The sequence below is a fragment of the Schistocerca americana genome, chromosome 9 (assembly GCF_021461395.2).
Source record: "Schistocerca americana isolate TAMUIC-IGC-003095 chromosome 9, iqSchAmer2.1, whole genome shotgun sequence".
Taxonomy (NCBI): Eukaryota; Metazoa; Arthropoda; class Insecta; order Orthoptera; family Acrididae; genus Schistocerca; species Schistocerca americana.
The window spans coordinates 185,335,212-185,347,588 of NC_060127.1; positions in this window are offsets into that span (position 1 = coordinate 185,335,212).

The window sequence follows — 12,377 nt, forward strand, 5'->3', positions numbered from 1 at the left end:
AGTTCGAGTAACGAAGATTTTTGTGAGGTAAGTGATTCATGTAAGGTATAGGTTATTGTTAGTCAGGGCAATTCTTTTGTAGGGATTTTTGAAAGTCAGATTGCGTTTCACTAATAATATTGTGTGTCAGTTTAGTGTTAATCAGAATAAGTAGAGAGAGAAATGTCTGAGTACGTTCAGTTCTGCTCAGTTGTTTGAAAATCAAATAACGTAAGGGGTTTACCAGCACAGTAATTTATTAGTTTTTGTAAGGGGACGTTTCACAGTGTCTGGTTGTCGTTGTGTCTTTGACAACATCACATCAGGTGATGCTAGTTGTCAAGCTGTAGTGCTTAGAGCACAGTTGTCAATATGACACGTGAGGTTGTAACGTTGAGGTCGATCCATCCTCAAAGTAATGATGGACTACGACGTCTACTTTGTATGTGTGAAGAGAAATAATTTCATATTTACAATATGTAATACGTAACATCACACAAAGAATATTGCACGGTAAAATGGTATGTTAATGTGAGTTCTGTAATTTGTTATTTAGACATGGCGACGTACGGAAATGTATGTAGATGATACGGGGGCTTTACAGATGCCTGAAGATGACAAATTGACGAAATTAGCTAATCGTACGATTTAAATAAAGATCGTTTACATTACAGCCTGCTAGGGTCCACGTCTTCTTTTATTAATTAATTAATTAATTAATAGATTAAGGACGGAAAAGATCGATCATGATTTAATAACAAAACTCCGAAAATGCTGAGAGAACCATGATTGTTGCACCGTCGGTTGATATACAGGACATAAAATCGCGTCTGAGGCCTGCAATCATTGTTATGTTAATAATTGACAACCAATGCTGTACAATCGCAAGAAAGTCATGAGATGTTCAATTGACTGTTACGCGTTTCGGGATTACACCCATCTTCAGACATCACGAACTTCAACTCCTTCCTACAACTGCACGCCTGGTTGCTTAAGAAGGAGTTCAAGTTTGTGATGTCTGAAGATGGGTATAAACCCGAAACGCGTAACATGTTCTAATAAAAGAGTCAACTGAACATCTCATGACTTTATTGCGATTCTACAGCACTGGTTGCCAATTATTAACCCTCGGTTGAAAAACAAACTCTTAAAACTATTCGTGTGGTATTAATTACTATATTGATAAGGAAGTGGCTGGTACTAGGTAACTGTTCACAGGTTGGAAAGACACCGTGGGGCCGTGTCAGAGTCACCCTCAGGGTTACAAGTTGGGAAGTACCATGGTGGGATTGTGTAACAGGGGAAACCAGCGAAACTCACCCCCTCTCTGCAGGGGAGGACGCTGAATCACAGGAGATTTTCCAGCGGAGAGAGCAGCAGCTCAACTGAGAGGGGGCGAGGGTGGATCATCTGCCGAGGTGGGGCACTGTCGTGTATTACAGGGTCACGTGATACCTTACCTCGGAACTAATTAAGTACCTGGTAAGGACTGGGCGGTTTATGCGTCGTTAAAACTTCTGCAATAAACGGTGAAACTGTCGCTAAAGACCGTTAAGTTCACACAAACTAGGCGTATAATCAGAGGGGATCTCGGTGACAATCTTGAAAATTTTTTTATTGTACAGGGCGTCATGTAAGACGTAACACGCGTTTTATTTCCTGAAGGGTTCCAGATACCAAAACAAGGTTTTCTGCAACTGATAGTCTGCTGAGTAGCACGTAATGCTGAGAACGCTAGTGTCAACCGAGATATTGGAACAAGTATTTTCTTTCATGGAATCCCATACTTTTCGTAACTGCGTTTAAAGACGATGACTATGATACAGCGCTTGTTAGTACTTGCATTGAAACCTTTCGCAAGACATTCCGAGAAATTCCCTAAAACTGGAAAGCAATGCGGCCAGAGTCTGTCACTGTGCCAAGTAGAGCTCTCGCGCCAGGTTCCGTAGTTACTAGCAGCAACACAGGCCTACACTGCTAAGACAAAACACATTTCCTATACGACATAGATAAAGGGTCAGATACCGATTTTGTATATGGAATTATGCCAAATGTTCAAATGAGTGTGAATTCCTACGGGATTAAACTGCTGGGGTGATCGGTCCCTAGACTTATACACTGCTTAAACTTACGCTAAGGACAACACACAGACCTATGCCCGAGGGAGGACTCAAACCGTGACAATCCGTGTCATGGCGCCTCAAACCGCGCGGCCATTCCACGCGGCTGGAATTATGGCATATGATAACTTACGAGGCATCAAATTGAGCTTAGGAAAATCATTTCAAAGGCGTATTACGTGAACACGGGACTTTGGTCTTTCGCGAGTAAGTGCTCCAACGATTGTGCTACTCAAGCACGACTCACGAGGTAGCCTCACAACTTTACTTCAAACAATACCTCCTGTCCGTGAAAGGCAACGGTCCAGAGTTCGAGTCTCGGTCGGGCACACAGTTTTAATCTGCCAGGAAGTTTCATAACAACGCACACTCCGCTGCAGAGTGAAAATTTCATTCTGGAAACGTCCCCCAGGCTATGGCCAAGCCATGTCTCCGCAATATCCTTCCTTACACGAGTGCTAGTCTTATAAGTTTCGCAGTAGAGGTTCTGTGAAGTCTGGAAGGTAGGAGACGAGGTACTGGCGAAAGTAAAGCTGTGAGGACGTGTCGTGAGTCGTGCTTCGGTGACTCCGTCGTTAGAGGATTTACCCGCGAAAGGCAAAGGTCCCGAGTTCGAGTCTCTGATAGTGAGATAAAACCTTCCCAAAGTTTGAACTAGTAAAAATTGCATTAATTTTTGGTGTAGTACACTAGATGTACACTAGAAGCAGGTTTGTTGGCGCCCGCCTACTGAGACGATCGCCATGTAGCCAATTACTGTAGTAACTGAACTCCAGAGGGACAGAATGAAGCAATTGTTAAACTGCAGCATTATGGGGCCAGTGCGAGCGGGCAGAAAAACGCACTCCCGAAGTACGGAAAAGAAAAAAGCCGGGAGAAAAACCAACAAATATCTGGAAAAATGTTTGGTTACAAAAATAGCTTTGTTCATTTAACAACGGTTGTCAGTATAAGAAATCAGTTAGGAAGTAGACGAGCAGTGTAGATGACAAAAGCGAAACACAACAAAAGAAATTCGTTGTTTTGAGTTGCAGAGGGAAAGTGTCTGAATAGATTGCTGGTGCTTTCTCTAAGGATAAAACGAATAGTAGCCATGTGTAGTTCGCAGCTAACGAGGAGAAAACGGTTAAGTGCCGTAACCCGATTTCCCAGAAACTTTGCTCTGTGGGAGAGGGCTCAAATTAAGAGAACACGGGTCTCTTAATTTATCCGTAGATACTCGGCCGCTTCTGAGAAAACGATGGTCAAAGTTTTCGAGGTATTTAGTTCCTTTTAGCGGGTAAACACTTTAACGGAAACAGTGGCACAGTGGCTTGCGGCGCGGCTTCAGAGTTTTCAGGCCCGTTTTCGAGACCCGATTATTATTTTTATTTTTGTCTTTCATTTATGTACGCCCTTGTCCGCAGAAGATTACTACACGAGTGTTTTCCATAGTGAAATAACGTTGAACTTCCTCGAGTGCTAGTTGTATGTCTGGTGAATGAATTAAAAATTATACACACATTACACGAATGTAAAAATTATTTGAAATTGTTGTCGGTGAAATTTCTGTACTGTACCTTGATTCATAATAAATTGCAAGCGCCAATTTTCGATAAGTGAGCCGTTATGCGTAGTCTGCCGCGAAATTATCGCCAACGCATAAAACCTTCAGCAGCGTTACCGATGTTTCTTACCGAGTGACATTCATACGCAGAAATATCGCTGTGGCTAACCCGCTTTCGCGCGATGCTCGTGGCGTTCGTAATTCCCAAGTTTTGAATGTTTCTAAGATCGGTATCGTCTAGGGGAATGCTCCAAATCTTACTGAAGAATAAACATAAGAATAAAATGGAAGTATTAGTAACTGATATAACAATGAAATGTAAGAATATGAGAACTTAAAAAGATTGTAACCACTGAAAATACCATACACGTTATATTCTACAGGATTTATCAAAAAGAATCATCAGATTTAAAAAAAAATCGTAACTATTACGTTATTTGAGATACGTGCGTGAACAAGGTACTGTTGGAAAGAGCAAACACTCGAGTTTTACGTGGTTCCCCCTTGGTGGCAGCAGTGTGCGCACACTTCAGTTCTAGTAAAAATGGTGTCGGGACAACAGAAAGCGTTTTGTGTTCTACGTTTTGCCCAGTGGGGTCACTAAAAACCGTTCAGCGTGACTTCCGTGCTGGGTACGGTGTGCATCCTCCTACAGCACAGAGCATTAGACGATGGCATGAACAATTCCGAGAAACAGGTTGTTTGTGTAAAGCCAAATCGCTGGGTCGTCCACGAGTGTCTGACACAGACGTGGAACGCATCCGCCATAGTTTCACAAGGAGTCCGCAGAAATCCGTTCGCCATGCAGCTCGACAGTTCAATATACCCCCGATGTCCGTCTGGCGTGTGTTGCGTCGACATTTACACATGAAACCGCACAAAATTCAGCTACTACAATCTCTTCGAGAAGGTGACAACCAACAACGTGTGGAGTTCTGTAATTTCGTTCTTGGCAAGATGAAGGATGGCAGTTTTCTTCCACGCTTAGTATTTTGTGACGAGGCAACATTCTATTTAAATGGAAATGTGAACCGTCACGATGTGAGAATATGGGGTTCAGTGTAACTTCATGAAGTTGTACAACATGATAGGGACAGTCCAAAATTTAATGTGTTTTGTGCAGTTTCTCTGGAAAAGGTGTATGGTCCATTTTTCTTTACCAATAACACTGTTACAGGAAGCACATATCTCGATAAGCTTGAGAACTTTCTTTTCCCACAGTTGAAGACTGATTCGAACTTTATTTACCAACAAGAAGGGGGCACCGCCACACTGGCATGTGGAAGTGTGGGAACTTTTAAATCAAAGGATTACTGAACGATGGATCGGTCGCACTGGATCAAATGATTCAGCCTTCATTACTGGTCTGCAAGGTTACCGGCCCTGACTGTATCTGATTATTTCTTGTGGGGGCTTATAAAAGACTGTTTAAGTGCCTCCGTTACCAACAACAATGAATGAACTGAAACATCGCGTAACAGCAGCTGTTGAAGCTGTAACTGAAGACATGCTCGCTGCAGTGTGGGAACAATCTGAATACCGCACTGACGTATGCCGTGCATCTCAAGGGGGCATACTGAACACCTATGAAAACGTATGAAAAATACTTTCTGCGTTTCCTGTTCATCTAAAAGCAAAATTCATTGTCTAAGTTTATTAGTTTCAGAAAGATAGACGTGGCAAATCCGACGATTCTTTTTGATACACCCTGTATAATAAATGTATGAAGGTTATTGTGAAACTCAGTTCCAATTTCACAATTAATGTAACGCTTTCGTATCCGCTAACTTGATAAGAAACATTCGTGTAGTAATCTCTAGAGACAAGGGCAGATAGATGAAAAATATACAATAAAATGAATAAGAACAACAATCTGGGTTTCGAACACGGGACGCCAGCCCACTACGGCAACGTATGCTGAGCTTATCACGCGCTGGAAGGCATCTAAATTGCGTCTATAACTTTGACAGTCGCTTTCTCAGAAAGGGACGAGTATATATCGATAAGCAGAGACGCTTATTCGTTTCATCATGTTACCTTCAATTAGAAATGTGGGTGCACTGAACGACTGTGATGTGACTTTCAAGTGATGGAGCACAGCAATCAGTCAGTTTTTATTCGGCAAATGTAGATTCCGGCTTGTGCCTAGCCATTACCAATGCACTATTTCACAGTATCAGTGCGTGTCATAGTACGTCAATCCCCTGTTGTTCGGGCTTCTGTCACAGTTCGTTCAAGACTACAAATCTAGATTTGCCTAAAAAAAAAAAAAAAAACCCTGAAAGGAAAGGACGACTGACTGCTATGCTCGTGATCTTGTTCGTTTATGTTCCCTCTGTTGTGACTTGGCAAGACAGCCAAGCCACTATGAGAGGAAGCCGAAAGGCACGCGTTTAAGCTCACGCAGGCTGGCGAAGGTCTGGAACAGTTAAAGGAATAGAGACTAGCAAAAAAGGTACGTAGCTTCTGGAATACTTAACTTTAATCCATAATTGGTGAACATCGGTCTGACGGTACATGCATCACAAGATAAATAGCAAATGATAATGGCGCCTTGCTAGGTCGTAGCAAATGACGTAGCTGAAGGCCATGCTAACTATCGTCTCGGCAAATGACAGCGTAATATGTCAGTGAACCATCGCTAGCAAAGTCGGCTGTACAACTGGGGCGAGTGCTAGGAAGTGTGTCTAGACCTGCCGTGTGCCGTGCGGTGACACCACACCCCCCTCTTCCACTGAGCGAAGTTTCTAGGAAATCGCGTTATATCACTTGCCGGTTCTCCTCGTGAGTGATCGGCGTAGATGGCGGCTATAAGGAAGACCCGGGTTTAGTTTCCAGTACTGCCAAGGATTTTTCCTCGTTGGGAGCCTCGTGATGCCGAGTGAGGTACTGTTTGACTGAAAAGCGGCGACTCCGACGTCTGTACAGTCGGCAAAACGGCCGGGAGAGCGTTGTTCCGACACCATCCTCCTGCATACCGCATCTGCATTACGCCGAATGGGAGGGGATGACAGGCGGCCGGACACCTCTCGAGCACTGAGAGCAACGTGTGATATCTGGCACATTCATATTCTTTGCATGAACGAGTGTGAAACTAAGTGCCGCTAAATACTCTGTACGTGTCTGTGTAACCCGCAAAATGTACATTATCGGAATGTGTTTGCCATGGATATCACGGGGAAGCGTGATGTAAGTACCACGAAACATGGCACTGTTCTGTTTCATTAACATTTCGTTGTCATTAACTTAATTTCCGCACCACGAAGATTTTGTGTGTGTGTGGCGTTTTAGGGCGCAAAACATCTAAGGTCATAAGCGCCCAGTAAAGAACCAGAGAATGCTGGGACCGCGAGGGGAAAAAACCGTTACGAGATCCAATACAAAAAGGAAGAAAACACAAAACTAAAACATCAAGACCTTACGAAAGAGTATCTAAAAGACATCGACAAGAAACCGGATTCACCAGGTGGGAATCAAATCTCTTTTGCCTTTTTGTTGCTTTTTAAAAAACTTAAAACGCGAGCCACTGCTCGCACGTCATCTGCTGAAACGTCCGGCAAAGCAGGCGGCAGCCCGACCCTGAGACGTAAGTGGCTAAAACTGAGGCAGAGGATCAGGAAATGTCTGACTGTTGATGGCTGGCTACAGAAAGGACAGCTGGGTGCAGGGTCACCACTCGACAAGTGGCGGTGACTCGAGCGGCAGTGCCCAATTCGCAACCGAGCCAACATTACTTCCTCACGGCGAGACGGCCTGGAAGAAGTCGACCAGGCTGTTGGGAGAGATTTGACTTCTCTGGAGTTTGTTCCCATGAAGGGAGCACCAATGGTGACGTGATACGCCGATAGAGAAAAGTACGAATGTCTTGCGAGGGAACAGAGTAAGAGGCGGGCCGACCGAGATGGCCTGCGGCCTCGGTTGCCGCAACAGCAGCGTCATTCCCAGGCATACCAACACGGTCAGGAAGCCACATGAACATCACTTGGGCTCCCTGCGTCCGGGAACAGATGGAGGCAGTCCTGGTTCCGTCGGACGAGGGGGTGGACTGGGTCTGGATCATCCAGACTCTGAAGGGCACTGAGGGAGTCAGAGCAGACCGCACAGCGAGTGAGCTGGTGCCTCTGGACGTAGTGAACAGCCTGATAGAGGGCAAAAAGCACTGCTGTAAAAATTGTGCACCGGCCGAGGAGCCCGTATTGAAACTTATCAGCCCCGACGACAAAAGCACAGCCAACTCCGTGGGCGGACTTCGGACCATGAGTGTACAAAAATATGCTATCGGCAGGTTTTGAGCTAAGTTCGAGAAATTTGCCGCGACAGGTCAGCTCGGGAGTCGAATCCTTCGGGAAAGAGCTGAGGTCAAAACGTACACAAGCCTGTGTGTGAAGGCAAGGTGGTGAAGTGCTCTTCCACATTCGGAAAGTGGTAGGAAGTGTGAACTGCAGCTCCTGAAGCAGGTGAGGAAAGCGGACGCCGGAGGGCCGCAGAGGAGACACGCACATCGCTTACTGGCGGTCAAGAATGTCATCAAAAAAAAGATCAAAGGTTCGATGGCCTGACATGGAAGAAAGGCGACACGCATACCTACTGAGTAGGATGTCGCGCCGGTATGACAGTGGTAGTTCGTCGGCTTCGGCATACAGACTCAACAGGGCTAGAACGGAAGGCACCAGTGGCGAGACGAATCCCCAAATGGTGTATTGTATTTAGACGGCCGTGCAGAGGAGTAGACAATGCATCCATAATCCAACTTGGAGCGGACAAGAGATCGATACAGGCGGTCAGGTACCACTCAACACACGAAGGACACTGAGGGACCGGGTGCAGCGTGCAGCCAGGTAGGACACGTGGGGAGACCGATTGAGTTTCCTATCGAACGTAAGCCCTAAGAACTTCGTCGCATCCACGAACGGGAGAGCATTTTGGCCCAGTCGCAAGGACGGTGGAAGAAACGCCTTGTACAGCTAGAAGTTGACGCAAACGGATTTGGTAGCAGGAAAGCGGAAACCATTTGTGACACTCCACGAATGGAGACGGTCCAGACAGCGTTGCAGGAGACATGTCCGCTGGGAGCTGCAATAAACAGCAAAGTCGTCAAGGAAAAAAGAGCCGGAAACGCCGGCTGGAAGGCAGTCCATAATTGGGCTGATAGCTATGGCGAAGAGGACGACATTCAGTACGGAGCCCTGAGGCACCCCGTTCTCCTGTGAAAAGGTGTGGGATAAGGAGGAATCCACACGCACCACGAGCAGTCCTGTTGCACAGATAATGTTCCTCTAACACCTGCATCTAATAAGGAGACTGCAGTGGCTTCAAAACTAGTTGACAGTGTGGAAAACAAGCCGTATCAACATGCATCAAAAACTACTGGTTGCATATTGTACCCACATAAATCGCAAACTCACTTATAAAATCACGTAATTTCACTAGTCTTAAATCGATAATGGGCTCAACGGAATAAGCGCCACATTATGTACTTCTAAGCATACTGAGAGGAATGTTGATAGATTCACTAATTTTTTCATGTCCGTCATGCACAAACAAGAGTCAGACCATGAAACGAAGATTCCAGAGAATGGAGTGTCCTATAAGGGCGTTCGTCGCGGTTTGTGGCAGTTTTTGATAAGTACGGTATTCACCTCTGTTAATGTAATCGGAGCAGGAATTGCTCAGGCGTAAAGCAGCTGCTGCTGCTGCTGCTGCTGCTAAGACGGAAACAGGATTCAGTTGCAACTGCGCCCAGAGCCAGGAAGACCGTCCCACGTCGCCAAATCCAGCCCTTGCAGATGTCAACAAAGCACCTACTCTGTCCAGGACACTTCGAATTATATCCAGCATGGCGATTCTCAGACCACAAAGAGCTCAATAATATCGACTTAAGGGGGGCAGTCTTATATGAAAATTTAAAAAAAATAGTTTTTTTTGCTTCAAATGTTCTCCGGGATGTGTATTTTACTATAGCGTTCATCCTAAGTTCGCCAGAAACTCCGTTATCGAGTTACAAGGCAATTTCTGAAAAACTGTCTCCAAAAACCATTCACAGCGGGAAAAAAACAACAGACATCGCAGCCAATGTGGCAGGATGTAGTTTCAACGACGGCCTAGCAGCTTTTATGGAAATTATGAACGGGCTCGAATTTGAGATCGGAGCAACCCGTTACAACTTCTGCACAAAAGCTGACGAAAAGTGTATCGAGCGAGCAGAGGAGAGGATGAGAGAATCTGACAAATAGGACAACCATGGCCACGAAGATGGAGGGGCAGCTCCCCTCTGGACTTGGAAGGATTGCTGTATTGTCCAGAGATCGCTGACTAGAGGTACGTTTAACTTAATCACAAAAATTGTAACCCAGAATTGTGAATGCGTTTGTCTCGAAACCGTATTTTTCAAATTGGAGGGGAACATAACCTGAGAACGGTGCGTACGATTTTTATCGGAATTTGATGTCAGCATTTTAATGTTCTATATGAACATATGTTGCCGTTTCGTGATATCTTCCGAAGTCCATTTTCGATCGAACTTATCTCTCAATCTTGAGGGCGAAGAAAATAAGGTTTGTTTCAACACGTGACCAGTTTATTACACCTTAATATTTTTCAGTTAATCTACGTACGCTAATAGGAAATATACTGAAGATGACTTATACGAAATTATTTTCTTACAGGCTCAATAGGAGGGCTTCGTCAATTCCAGCCCACGACCAACGTTCCAACTACAAGGGTCTTTCAATCTGGTGCAGCAATCACAGAGCAACCGTTGCGGACAAAAAATGATTTCTTAAACACAAAAGTCTAAGAAATACAACTATATCATCAGACTTAGCATTAATTTTTATTTTACTTGAAAAATCACGAAAATCATCTATTTTTATGCGTTCACAGAGGGTCGGCTACCCACTTAAAACAATAGCGATTTTTACTGTAAACCGGCTGTAAAGCAGAAGTAGAAATCGTTATGCTTGCAGTGACTTCAACCGCAGTGTAATAACTAAGGCTGATATCAGTAGGCAGAATCGGCGAAGGGATTTTTACCCGCAAAGTCAATACTACTGCGCATTCAACTTCTCTCCTGGCTTCACCACACTCTTCAGACGACTTACTGTAGGTACAGGCTTCTCGATGTTCCTCCTTTACTCTTTAATGAAAGTAATATTCTCAGAGCTGATGGTAGACGCAAATATACGGAAAACGTTGTGTATCTTGTAACAAAGGCGTTTTTAAGTTTCATTTACCGAGACTGTAGCAAAATTGAGGGCTCTGAAAAAGCTTTAAGTGCCCAAAACACTGAGTGCACAGAACTCACCAAATGATGCTCGCAGGATGCAAAGGCATTTAACACTGGGTACTCACCTGGAACAGAAGAAAAGAAAAAGCAAATTTAGAATACTGGGCTCTTTAAAACAAAATTTTAAACATGACTGAAGCAGCAACTGTTGAAATTCTTCACGGTAAATGATAACAGCCAAACAGTTGCAGGATAAAGATTTTTTGAAATCCTTGACCACGGTTTCGCTATATCTAAATATACCTTTATCAGAGGCAAAAATACACTAAAATCACATCCTGCAGTGGAGACACATAAAACAATCGCGCTAAAGGTGTCGTCAGTAGTTAAAATTAAAATATCACCTCCATTTGTACAGCATAATTATGAAGAGGAGGTCGATGCGAACACACGCAAATGTACAAATGGAGGTAATATTTTAATTTTAACTACTGGCGACGCCTTTGGCACGATTGTTTCATGTATCTCCACTCCACGATGTAATTTTTGTGTATTTTTGGTTCTGATGAAGGTATATTTAAATATACCGAAACCGTGGTCAAGGATTTCTAAAAATCTCTATCCTACCATTAACCGTGAACCCTTTAAAACAGCTAAATATTAATAGTATGTCCACTATAAGCAACGACTGAAACGGAACCGCCTTCATCTCACATTCTCACACAATGAAGCGAAGTTATGAACATGTACCGGCTACAAATTCTATTATAAAAGTAAAATGCAAGCACCACATAAATTGGTAAAATAATTTGGCATATGCGAAGCGTCTTCGAAAGGTGAGCACCGTTTGCTTATACTGAAATTCTGTGAACAACGCTGCACCAATGCAGTGCCCTCTATTCACTGTTTAGGTGGTAACTATTGACTACGTAAAAGGTCACAGAACTAATCGGTTTGATACATTTGTCACTTCTATTGGGGGGAGGGGGGGGAGGACCATAAAAGCTTCCAAAAGCACTGCTCCCGCTAGTTGCAAAGTGGTTGCTGTAATTTGATTTATGTGTGGAAAATCATACAGAGCTGTTCACATTCAAGCCTCGCTCTGTTCCTCCGTAAGATCCATATCGCTGTACTCGTATACGAGGGCGCTCAGGTCGATGCCGTGTTCATGAACTTCAGGAACGTATTTGAAACCGTCCCGCACCGCCGTTCACTGAAAATGATTTCGAGCTTAGGGAGTGTCGTACCAGATTTGCGACTGCATGCAACTCATTCTCGCAGATGAATCTCAACACAGCTCTTAAGGGAATAAAATCGACAGATGTAGAAGGATCGTTACTGTTTATGATCTAGTACAAAATGTCGGAAGGTCTGTAAGGCTGTTCGCAGATGATGTGGCTGTCTATAAGAAACTAGCAACGCCAGAAGACGGCATGGATTTGCTGAATGGCCTGCTGAGTATTGACGTATCGTGCTGGCTACGGTAGTTGACGCTGAGCGACAGTAA